The following is a 12,660-nucleotide window of genomic DNA, read 5'->3' on the forward strand; positions in this document are numbered from 1 at the left end:
ATGTCACAGTTCACTTGCTTTACTGACTCTATACCAGATGTCTTTCTATGTCAGCAATGTTTTTACATCAGAATGCTCAGTCAGTGAGTCTCACCAAGATGTGGAGGCTTCTGCTAAGCAAAGCTGTGCCTCTCTCCTCAGCGTATATAGACTTGGCTGTGTCCTTCTGGAGAGGGGCTTCCCTCCATGCCAAGTCACTGTTGCAGGAGGGCCTGATATAGATGGGAATGTGAATAAACCCTAGTGGGTTGGAAAGGGGGTAGACTCGTGTCTATCAGCAGTGTTTTAAGTGACAGTTTGTTATCACTCTGGATCTATTTATTGATGTGTTCTTTATTGTTTATAGTTTCATATTATAAATATTTCTGCTAAATATTTATTTCAACTCTTTATTCACTGGAGTATGTAAAATAGAGTGGAAATAATGGACTAAAGTGTGCCAGTGCATGTGTGAATACACAAACATAGATAGTAGACATCTTGTTTCACATGTGTGAATATATAGACATAGACATCTAGTTTTACATGTGACTATACAGTCATAGATAGTACACAGCTAGCTATTTAAAAGAATTATTTATTTACTTTTATGTATATGCACACACTGTAGCTGTCTTCAGACACACGGAGAGGTCATCCGATACCATTACAGATGGTTGTAAGCCACCATGTGGTTGCTGGGAATTGAACTCAGGACCTCTGGAAGAGCAGTCATTGCTCTTAACCACTGAGCCATCTCTCCAGCTCCTACACATCTAGTTTTACACGTGAATATACATAGATAGTACATATCTAGTTTTACATGTGTGAATGTACAGACATAGATAGTAGACTTCTAGTTTTACATGTTCATACACAGACCATATTGATATTTATTGTCAACTTGGTACAAATTAGAGTCACCCAGGCAGAGAGAACTTCAGTTGAGGAACTGCCTTCATCGGATTGACTTGTGTCATACCTGTGGTGCATTTTCTTGATTGGTAATTGATGTAGGAAGGCCTAGGCCACTGTGGACTATGCTGCCCTCTGGATAGGTAGTGTTGGGTTGAATGAAAAATTCACTGAGCATGTGCCAGGGAGAGTATTCCTCCAGAATATCTACTCAGTTCCTCTGTCCTGGTTTCTCTGTTGAGTTCCTGTTCTAGTTTCCCTGATGATGGACTCTAAGCTGGGAGCCAGTTAAACCTTTTCCTCTCCAGGTTGCCCTTAGTCATGGTGTTTATCACAGCAACAGAAAGCACACTGGAATGGAGATACACTAGTTTACATGTTTCATGTATAATGCACGTGTATGCATTTGTGTGTATGTCTACCTGTATAAGGCTTTTGCTCTTACTGGGGAACTGCCATTTTCCCAGCAGCTTATGGGATTAACTCTGAGCCTATGCTCTTGTCAGTATCAAGTATTACCAATGTTGAATTTTTGTTAGCTTAAAGAGAAAAACATTATACCTTTTAATATTTGTTTTAATTTTTCAGCAAACTAGTGCGGTGCGTGCGATGATTTGAATTGGAGTGGACTCCATAGACTCATATTTGTTTGGTCATTAGAAAGTGGCATTAGGAGGTATGGCCTGGTTGGAGGAAGTATGTCACTGGGGTGAGCTTTGGGATTTCAAATGCTCAAGCTACACCCCGGTGTCTCTCTCCCTTCCTGCTGATTGAGATGTAGAACTCTCAGCACCTTCACGTCTGCCTGCCTGCCACCATGATGATAATGGACTAAACTCCTGGGCCTGTAAAGCCAGCTCCAATTAAATGTTTTCCTTTATAAGAGTTTTTGTGGTCATGTGTCTCTTCATGGCAATAGAAACCTTAACTAAGGCAGAGTGTAAAAATGTTTTTCATGTGTTTACAGATGACACTGGTGTTGGTATTCTACTCTTAAGGAGTCTCTGAGAGAATTCTTTGTTGCAGCAGCCTCACATTCTGCACTCTAGCTAGACAGGGCATTTCCTGCTTTCTGAACCCTCTTATGCTGCTTGCTGTGGCTTAGATGGCACCATCCTAAATTCAATTGTCAGCTGTCAAAGCAATCCTTGTAGGATGTTCTGAAATGCTTGGAATTAGGCAAATTTCCCATTCTGAGATTTAAGCTGGTTACACAACCTGGGTTTATTGCAGAAGTCCAATGTCATAAGAGAATAACTTACTGAGAGCAGTATCTCTCTTTCTGCAAATGAGTTCTATCTGCTGTAAGAATCTATAGTTTGGGGCTAAAAGGCATAACATAAAACCTTACAAAAGCCTGGTAGGTGTGCCGACCCTCCACCTTGTGCCCCGGGATATCTATGAATATATCTCAATGAGAAATCATAAACTCACTTAGAACATTAAGTATTTTATTGTACTATGTATTTTTTGATGACTAGATTGTTCCACTCATTCTCAGGTGTGTTGTAGATGATACCATTGGGCCACACTATCAAAAGGTTACACATGGCTACTAGAGAATCCAGAGGGGGAGCCTTCAGAACCCTGAGCACATTTTCTAGATGATTCTTACATGTTATCTTTTTCTTAGGGCCAGATCATATAGATGCCAGTCAATTGTTTAGTTATACATTGGACAGTGTGAAATTCCCAACCCCAATGCTATTCTGGACTCAGGACTTCTACCTGTATGCTTTATTTTGTCTAAAATCCAAAAAGTTTGGCATGGTGTTTTCTTTTTAATAAAATGGCCAAAGCAGCACAATTTAAAACCATTGTTCTAGCCAGAGCCTGAATTCTGTGAGGTTGTGATGTGTGCTTGGTTTATGATGTGGGTTTGAAATGACCTCAGGTCTGCATTTTGGAGAACAGTCAGATGTCACATGGGATAATGCCATGGCCTTCTGCTTTCTCTTCCACAGGGAATCCATTCACAGGGTAAATTCCAGACTGAAAGCTTCTTGTCAAATATAGGTCAAACTGTTCTGACTGGAAGGGAGGCAGAATGCAAAGTTTCAAGGAGTCAGCGAGGGAAGTGGGGGAGTCAGAGGAAGCATACTGCCAGAGTGAAAGAACATGTCTGTACCTTCTGAGGGGAAGGTCTGGGGAAGAAGGCCATCTCGCCATTACCATCAGTTACATTTCTGCAATGAAGGAGAACTTCTGAGAATTTTCTTACTCTGGGGATCAATATCTCTGAACTATTACAGAGATACCAAGAAATGAACTTCTGGGCACTAAAGCTTTACAACATGAACAACCTACCCCAAAGAAAGGTGGGTACAGTCAGAAAACCATCCCCGACTACACTGGGGTGAACTGCACTCCTGTGCAGAGGGCTCTTCAGGTTCCTCAGGTGACAAACAGGACAGAAGCACTCAGCTCATGAAGTCTTCCTTTGCCCGCTGAGTACCCATGTTAGGCCTGTAGGAGATGTCCCTCCCCCCCCTATTGAAATATTTTTCAAGAATTGCTGCAAAAACACATACAATGTAAAATATTCCACCATAGGCCACTTTTAAGTGTCGGGTTCAGGTTGTGTAGTCAATCTCAGAACACTCTTCAACGTGTGAAACTGAACGATCCACTGAGCAAGTCCTCATCTTACCTTAGGAATTGCCACTCAACTTCCTGGTTACAGCTGTGACTAAGTATTTTAGGTAAGTGCATCATGTAAGGTCTCATGCCTTTCTGTGACTGGCTTATTTCACTTAACTGGATGTCCTCAAGGAACACCATATTACAAAATGTGTTTAGTATTTTCTTTCAAAAGTATTTCTTCAGGAGATTTTTAAGCCAACAAAGATCAGGCCAATCGAGTCTGATGAAATCTGAATCTTTGAGAGTGGAATCTGAATTTCAATTGTGTTTAATGTGTTCTCCAGAGGAGTCTCAGAAGTAGCTAAATTGATGATCTGGCTCACAACACCAAACCTTATCAATCTGTTCCTCCTAGCTGCTCTTCTGGATTCTACAACCCCAGGGAAGGGACTGAGTTCAGTGCTGTCAGGCCTGGCTGCACATTAGAACCAGCTATGGAGCTTTCAACCACTGTTGCTCAAACACCACATTCCATACCCCTTAACAAGAATGCCAGGGAGCATGAGCTCAGCTCAGTGTTTTAAAAGATCTTAGGGCCTGTGGATGTAGCTCAATTGTACAGTCAAGGTCCTGGGTTAGATTCTAGCGCTGCAAAAATAAACAAAGCTCTCTCTTTTTTCTATTAATTATCTCAGATTCCATACACTGTGTTTCATCATATTAACTCCCTTCTCCAAACCCTCTCAGATCCACCCCCATCTCTCCATCCTCCCAATTTCATGTTCTTTTTAATTAATTTATTTGTTAGCTTTACATCCCAATCACAGCGTCCCCTCCCTCCTCTTCTCTCAACCTTCTCTTCTGCCATGCCTCCCTCTCACCTCCCTTCCCCCATTTCCCCTCCCTTTCTCCTCAGAGAAGGGAGGACCTCCCATGGATATTATCCTACCTTGGTATATCAAGCAGTAGAACTAGGTGTATTTTCTTCTACTGGGGCTGGACGAGGCAGTCCAGTTAGGAGAAAGGGATCCAAAGGCAGGCAGCAGAGTCACAGGCAACCGTCTCTGATGTTAGAGGTTCCACATGAAGACCAAGCTGCACAACTGTTATGTATGCGTAGGGGGCCTAGGTCCTTCCCATGCATACTCTCTGGTTGGTGATTCAGACTCTGTGAGCCCCTATGGGACCAGGTTCGTTGATTCTGTAGGTCTTCTTATGGTGACCTTAACCTCTCTGGCTCCTTCAATCCATCCTCCTCCTCTCTCACAAGATTCCTCAAGATACCCAAGCTATGAGTCTACAGCTATTTCCATCAGCTGTTGGGTGAAGCCTCTCAGATGAAAGTTATGCTAGGCCCTGTCTGTAGGTATAGCAGAATTTCATCAGTAGCAGTGTCAGGGATGGGGTTTCTCCTGGCATGGGTCTCAGGATGGACCAGTCACTAGTTGACCATTCCTTCAGTTTCTTCCCAGCTTTTAATCCCTGCACATCTTGTAGGCAGGAAAAATTGTGTGTCAAAGTTTTGTGGCTGGGATGTTATTCCCACCCCTCCACTGGAAGTCTTGTCTGGTTTCAGGAGGTGGCCTTTCAGGTTCCATATCCCCTATTGCTAGGAGTCTCAGCCAGGTCACCCTCATAGATTCCTAGGAGTTTCCACTGTTCTAGGTTTCTAGCTCATTCCAGAGATACTGCCCCCCTTCAAACCAGTTGTCTCTCCCAGTACTCTCTCCCTCTGTCCTCCCCACACTTGATCCCCACCTGGTCTCCCACCCAGTTCCCTCCCTTCATCCACCTTCAGTGGATATTTTATTTCCCCTTTAAGTGAGATTCAAGCATCTTCCCTTGTGTTCTCCTTGTTACTTACCTTCTTTGGGTCTGTGGATTGTAGCATAGTTATCCTGTATTTTATGACTAATATCCACTTATGAGTACATACCATGTTTGTCTTTCTGGGTTTACATTACCTCACTCAGGATGGTCTTTTATAGTTCTATCCATTTGCCAGCTAATTTTATGATATCAGAGTAATACTGATAATATTACTGAGTAATACTCCATTGTGTAAATGTACCACACTTTCTTTATCCATTCTTTGAGGAACACCTAGGTTGTTTTCAGTTTCTGGTATTGTGAATAAAGCTGCTATGAACATGGTTGAACAAGTGTCGTTGTGATATGGTGGAAGATTTTTTGGAGGGGGGTCTTGAGTTAGATCTACTCCCAATTTTCTGAGAGACTGCCAAGTTGATTTCCAGAGTGATTACATAAGTTTGCACTCCCATCAACAATGGAGGAGTGTTTCCCTTGCTCCACATCCTCACCAGCATGAGCTGTTGCTTGAGTTTTTGATTTTAGCCATTCTGACAGGTGTAAGATGGAATCTCAACTTTGTTTTGATTTGCATTTTCCCGATGACTAAGGGTGTTGAACATTTCTGTAAGTGCTTCTCGGCCATTAGATTCCTCTGTTGAGAATTCTCTGTACCTCATTTTTAATTGGGTTTATTTGGTTTGTTGATGTCTAATTTCTTGACTTCTTTATACATTTTGGATATCAGCCCTCTTTTGGATGTAGGGTTGGTGAAGATCTTTTCTCATTCTGTTGGCTGACATTTTGTCCTATTGACAGTGTCCTTTGCCTTAGAGAAGCTTTTCAGTTCCATGAGGTCCCATTTATTAATTGTTGATCTTAGTGCCCGAGCTGTTGGTGTTCTGTTCAGGAAGTTGTTTCCTGTGCCAGTGCATTCAGTTATTCTCTATTTCTTTTCTGTCATATCTAGTGTATCCAGTTTTATGTTAAGGTCTTTGACTCACATGGGCTTGAGTTTTATGCAGGGTGATAGATATGGATATATTTGCAATCTTCGACATGCAGGCATCCAGTTAGACTAGCACCATTTGTTGAAGATGCTTTCTTTTTTCCATTGTATAGTTTTGGCTTCTTTGTCAAAAATGAAGTGTCCATAGGCATATGGGTTTACTTCTGGTTCCTTGATTTGATTCCATTGATCAACATGTCTGCTTTAATGCCGATACCATGTGGTTTTTATTATTATTGCTCTGTAGTGCAGCTTGAGATCATAAATGGTGATACATCCAGAAGTTCTCTTATTGTACAGGACTATTTTAGCTATCCTAGGTTTTGTGTTTTTCCATAGAAGTTGAGTATTGTCCTTTCAAGGTTTATAAAGAATTGTGTTGGAATTTTGATGGAATTGCATTGAATCTGTAGATTGCTTTTGGTAAGGTGGCCATTTTTACTATGTTAATCCTACCAATCCATGAGCATAAAAAAATCTTTTCATCTTCTGATATCGTCTTCAATTTCCTTCTTCAGAGACTTGAAATTCTTTTCATACAGGTCTTTTCACTTGCTTGGTTACAGTTACACCAAGATATTTTACATTATTTGTGGTTATTGTGAAGGGCATTGTTTTTCTAATTTCTTTTTCAGCCCATTTATCATTAGTATAAAGGAGGGCTACTGATTTTTTAGTTAATTTTGTATCCAGCCACTTTGCTGAAGGTGTAATTAAGCTCTAGGAGTTCTGTGAATAGTGATACGTTGACTTCTTCCTCTCCAATTTGTGTCTCCTTGATCTCCTTTAGTTACCTTATTGCTCTAGTAGAACTTCAAGTACTATACTGAATAGATATGGAGAGAGTGGGCAGCCTTGTCTAGTCCCTGATTTTAGTGGAATTGCCTTAAGTTTTTCTCCATTTAATTTGTTGTTGGCTATTGGCTTTATGTATATTGTCTTTACTGTGTTGATGTATGCACCTTGTATCCTTGATCTGTCCAAGACATTTATCATGAGGGGTGTTAGAGTTTGTCAAAAGCTTTTCAGCATCTAATGAGATGATCATGTGGCTTTTTTTTTTTTTCTTTAAGTTTGTTTTGTTCCTTGGTTTCTGTTTCTTCTCTGGAGTTTCAGAGAGTGTGTTGGCTGTGTGTTGCATGTTTTATTGGCCTGCTTATTTGGTGTGTTCATAGGGAATTCCTGCAGGTGTTTGAAGCCAGGATGCAGTGAAAAATTGGGGAAGAGAGAATGGATCGTGGTCTGTGGGATCCATAGGAGATGTGGGGAGCTGGGAGGGAGGCTGCAGCTGGTGTAGCACTAAGGAAGAGAGTAAGGGATTGGGTCTAGGGGAATAGAGAGAGGAGGTCTGCCGGCAGCCTGCCTGGCTTTCTGGTAGGCTTGGCTTGTGCTCGAGCAGGTGGTGCCTGCTGAAGTTGGAGGTTGGGGTATAGCTATGAGTGTAGGGATGGTCTGTGGGACCAACGGGAGATGTGGGGAGGGGTGGGAGCGAGATTGCAGCTGGTGATCTGGTGCAGGGCTAGAGATGAGACTGAGCAACTGTTGTGTTTTAAATTGATGCCACTGTTAATTTTGAGTGTTCCCTACAGGTCACTTTTACTCTTCACATCAGAAAGCACACTTCACACTAAGTACAGATATGCTTATGGGAAACATTTGCTGAACTGCCAATTCAGTGACTTAGAAACGCCACAGTTTCCCACAGTATGCCAGCTAGTAGGATGCTGAAGGCTAATATTTAGTTTCTTGTAGAGACTCTATTAGGGAGTCTGAGTGAAACTGAGGAAATTTTCAGTTTGTCCAAATGATGGGTTTTCATTTATTTGCTTAGTCCAGAAAAATATTTATTTGCTTAGTCCAAACAAATATTCGTGTAGCCTTTAAGTTTATCTGAAACACTTGAATTTCATCAACAGTATTTGTTCAGGGAGCTCAGTTGGTAAAAACTCTCTTTGTAAGCACTGGGAACTGAGTTTGATTCTCAGATCTCCATTAAAATTCCAAGTGGTGGTATATGTGTTATAATCCCTTCACCATAAGGCAGAGATAGACACGTCTCTCTGGAGTTATCTGTCTAGATAGTCTAGCCTAATTGGTGAGGTCCCAAGCCAACAAGAAACCCTGTCTCGAAGGAGTTAGTAGGAGCTCCTGAAGATGAACACACACACACACACACACACACACCACACACACACACACACTCCTGAACACACATGTTTACTTGCACACAGGAAACACACATACGCATATGCATACATGGTAGTGTTGTTAAACACGTTTTAGTTTTTCCAGTATGTGGTTTTTCTAAGGTGGCTTTTTTCCAGCTGATTTTTATTCTATCTGACATGTATAGCTTGGAGCTGTATAATAAAATACTAAGTATTAATAGTTTGAATTTCAAAACCTTGGCTTCAATCATCACGAATCATCATGGCCCATTTTCTTTGCTTTAAATCTTCACATAGTCCCTCAGGGTATCTGTCTCTACAGAAGGACCTAACTCAGTGGTTCTCAAGCTGTGAGTCAAGACCCTTTTGCGGAGTCAAATGATCTTTCTTTAGTAGTCACCTAAGACCATCGGGAAAATACATATTTCCAATACTTTTAGAAACTGAGACATCACTCCTCTGTCTCTAGGCAGATCCTCCCACATGAAGATATGCCCAATTACAATTGCCTGGTGTGATGACGTCATCGCGCCAAACCCATCACATATACACCCAACTAATACAGGTTTATGTGACAGGGTTGGCACCATAATGTACGTATGCAGACCGGTGACACAGTGTAGAGAGCAGCTACTGTGTTGAAAACAGCAATAGTGGAGGTAAAAAGACACTTCATGAATAATAAATAGTACTGGGTAAATGGAAAATCATGGGCTGGAATATTGTCAACCACTGCAAACCGTGGAAACTAAATGTGGAGGCTGATTTGTCTTTTTATACTGAGCTGTGGTTAATGTGAACACTGCCACCTTGTGATAGCAACAGGTATGTAAAAAGACAAAAAAAAATCCCCAAAAAACAAAACAAAACAAAACAACAACAACAACAACAACAGCAACAAAACCCAGCACAGAGAACGGTAAATCACAGGACACTTCAATGAATGGTGTTGACTGGACTATATTTTGTATTTTCTTTAGTATTATTAAAGCCATTGTCATCTATTGTTTTCATTAGGAAACCATCCCATGACAATGGATTGTGTAGAGAAGAACATTTAGAAACAGTAATGAGGTTTTTTTTTTTTTTTTACAGTATGGTTTGACCTCAATAATTTCAGCAGGAACTGAGAAACTGCAGTGTATTTTCTGCTGTGAGTCCTATCAGCCAAATCTATGAAGCGGAACAAACTAAAATGCCATTTATAGCAAGTGTCTGAGCTTTGTGGGCAAGGATACCAACAAGTTAGAAGCAAAGGTAGTGGACCCGGGAAAGCCAGACTTGACACGCCGGCGGCAGGTAACACAAACAAAACGCGGCAACCACTGAAGCTTCGTGTTTGGCGAATGCAGCTGCTCAGGTGAGATGTTTGTGGAGATGAAAAGTTTTAAAATGTGTTTCGAGCTTTGTGACAAACTCAAAATGCTTTTTAATCAGAAAGCAAGACTACAGCTTAAAGCACTTTTCAGGAATAAAGTGAATTGCAGAAAAAAAAAAGCTTGATATCTTTGGCATCTTGAATTAGTTAAGTTCATCATTACAAGGACCAAATGCAACACACCTCAATTTGTCTGAAAAGATTCAATCACTCCAAATGAAACTTCAGCTTTGGGGGAAAAAGATGAAAAAGAATAAAAGTTGGTAGACAACATGTAATTTTATTTTCAAGTTTCATCTTATTTTTGAAGACCATGACATTGAGCTAGACAGAGGATTGCAATGATAATTTCTGTGAAAGAATATTTGCACATGCTCGCAGACAGAATTTCATTGTATTTTCAGAATCTACCTGACACCCCAGAATCCCATTCATAGTCAAAGCTGAAGATGTTCCTGAGACAGCCTAAGAGGAGTGCACTGAACTTAGTAACATCGATGCAGTGAGAACTGATTTTTCTCCAAAGCCAGTTACACAATTCTGGATCAAGTGTTTGCTGCTAGACCCTGTTCTGTCTGAGACTGCTCCTTCTACTTCCATTTCCAGCAACATAGCCTTGTCAAACAGGGTTTTCCAGCTTGTTGATTATCAAGTCTAAATACAAAACATATTTGGAAGTAGACATCATGGAGGTGATCTTTATTGTGCTTTTGCAAAGACTGATGGAAGAATTTCTGATCTGGCAAGAAAGAAGCAATCTCAACCTTCCCTGTGGACTTTGGTGTTTTATGTATTCTGTTGCAAAATGTAGCAATGTAGTTTACTGTTGTTATATTAAGACTGTTTGTTACCCATGCTAAACCATGCTTCAAGACAAAATTTCATTTATTTGTAATTAGAAATAAATATTTCCCAATATATAATTACATATTTTTTTTGTGATTTATCACACTGCTTTAATTATGCTCAATTTGTTAAAATGAAAATACACCCTGCATATCAAATATTTACATTATGCTTCATAGCAGTGAATTACAAAATTACAGTTTGAAACTGTAATTTTGTAATTCACTGCTATGAAGCAATCATATATTTGGGGGTGTACACCACAACATGAGGAAGTGTATCAAGGGTGCAGCCTTAGGAAGGTTGGGAACACTGCCCTAACTACTTAATTGTCCATGATTAGGTTGGTGAAGAGTCAATGGGAGACATTTTTAAGACAAATAATTTGTTCATTGAAGAAAGAAGTCAGTATGCACATGGGGTTAGCCAACATCTTTCCAAAAAGAAACAGCTTTATTGAATTTTCCAGAAAAATCGTACACACTCAAATCACTCTATAGGATAAAGAACATACAGATGACACTAAATACACACAATGCCAATGACTTTTGGTGACTCTCCCTAGCTGTCTCCCTTTTTACTCTTTCCTTCCCTTTGTTGTCTCTCCTCTTAGAAACAGAGCAGCTGATGAAAACAAGCAAAGCATCTGACCTCATCTGTCATCCAAGCTCAGTCCTCTTTGTGCACAGAACCTTCGAGAATGGCAGACTCCATTTTGCATAGTTTAACTCATGAAATGTACGTTGTTGCAAGATTCAACCTTAGGATCTTCAGTGGAACTAAAGAGACGAGTAAGAGGATGTTCAGGTCACACTTCTTCCTTACAAGTGCAAGACTTTCTTTGTTTACCTCTTTTGTATTCAGAACAGCCCGAGACCAGCTGTGGTCTAGTCCTTATTTCTCTACACCGAGCCTACCTGTATTCAGCCCTTGTGGAAAGGTAGCTAAGGGGACTTGCCTAGACTCCAGGTGACTTCATGGGCTCTATGGAGACTTCATGGGGCATGAAGAGGCTTACAAATCCTGGCAGGTTGTGTGGAAGATTGCTTCAGCCTGAAAGCCCTGAGACAGCTAGGCTGCCTTTTATAGAATTTGCTGAGCCTGAATGAAGCCAAGGTGGCCAATATGAGCTTCCTTAGGCTGCCAAATCCCTGGAAGGACCAATGAGTGGAGCCTGCCTGCATTAAACCCCATCACACAGTGAGAACATGGAATATTATCTCTGACAGCAATGATGACAGCTGCTGGGGAGAACCAGAATGGGTTCACTGTTGGGTTTCTCTAGAACACAACTTTCCTGATTCTTCCCTGAAGCAGAGCAAGATGAGAAGTTCCGTGCAGCCCAGGCCCTGAGGTTGTCTGGTGCCAACTCACCTCTTGAATCTGCCTTGGCGTGCTCCAGCTATAGTGACAGATGTAGATGGAGATTCAGAGCATTTAAGGAAAGCGGACATTAAGGTCCATCCATTTATTTTTATAATTCTCATTAGAAATTAAAATCATATATTAATATTTAAAATATCACATATTATAATATAATATTGATTTAATACTGAATATTATTAAGAATTTTAAAATGAGTCTCAATATTGTAGAAAGTGCTAAAATGTACTAAAGTTTTATGTTGTTAATACATGGCAAAGCTGTGTCATTTATTTGTCTTTCCTTGCCTTTTCCAGTGCTCCCCTGCTCCCTCTCCTCTAACTCACTTTTCTTATTCCACATAATACAAAGTTTCAAGCTGGTCTCCAACTGGCTATCAAGAGAATGGCCTTGAATTTCTCCTTGATCTACCTCCTGAGTGTAATCATCCTGGGATCACAGCTGTGTCACCATGCTCAGTTCATGTGCTGCTGATGTTCTAACCCAGAGCCTTGTGCTTGGTAGGCTCCATCAACTGAGTTCCCTCCCCAAAAGCAAGATTAGACTGGCGAGTCTACACCCATCCTCTATCTTCTAAGACCCATGGTGGA

The sequence above is a fragment of the Arvicanthis niloticus genome, chromosome 11 (genome assembly GCF_011762505.2).
Source record: "Arvicanthis niloticus isolate mArvNil1 chromosome 11, mArvNil1.pat.X, whole genome shotgun sequence".
NCBI classification, from domain to species: domain Eukaryota; kingdom Metazoa; phylum Chordata; class Mammalia; order Rodentia; family Muridae; genus Arvicanthis; species Arvicanthis niloticus.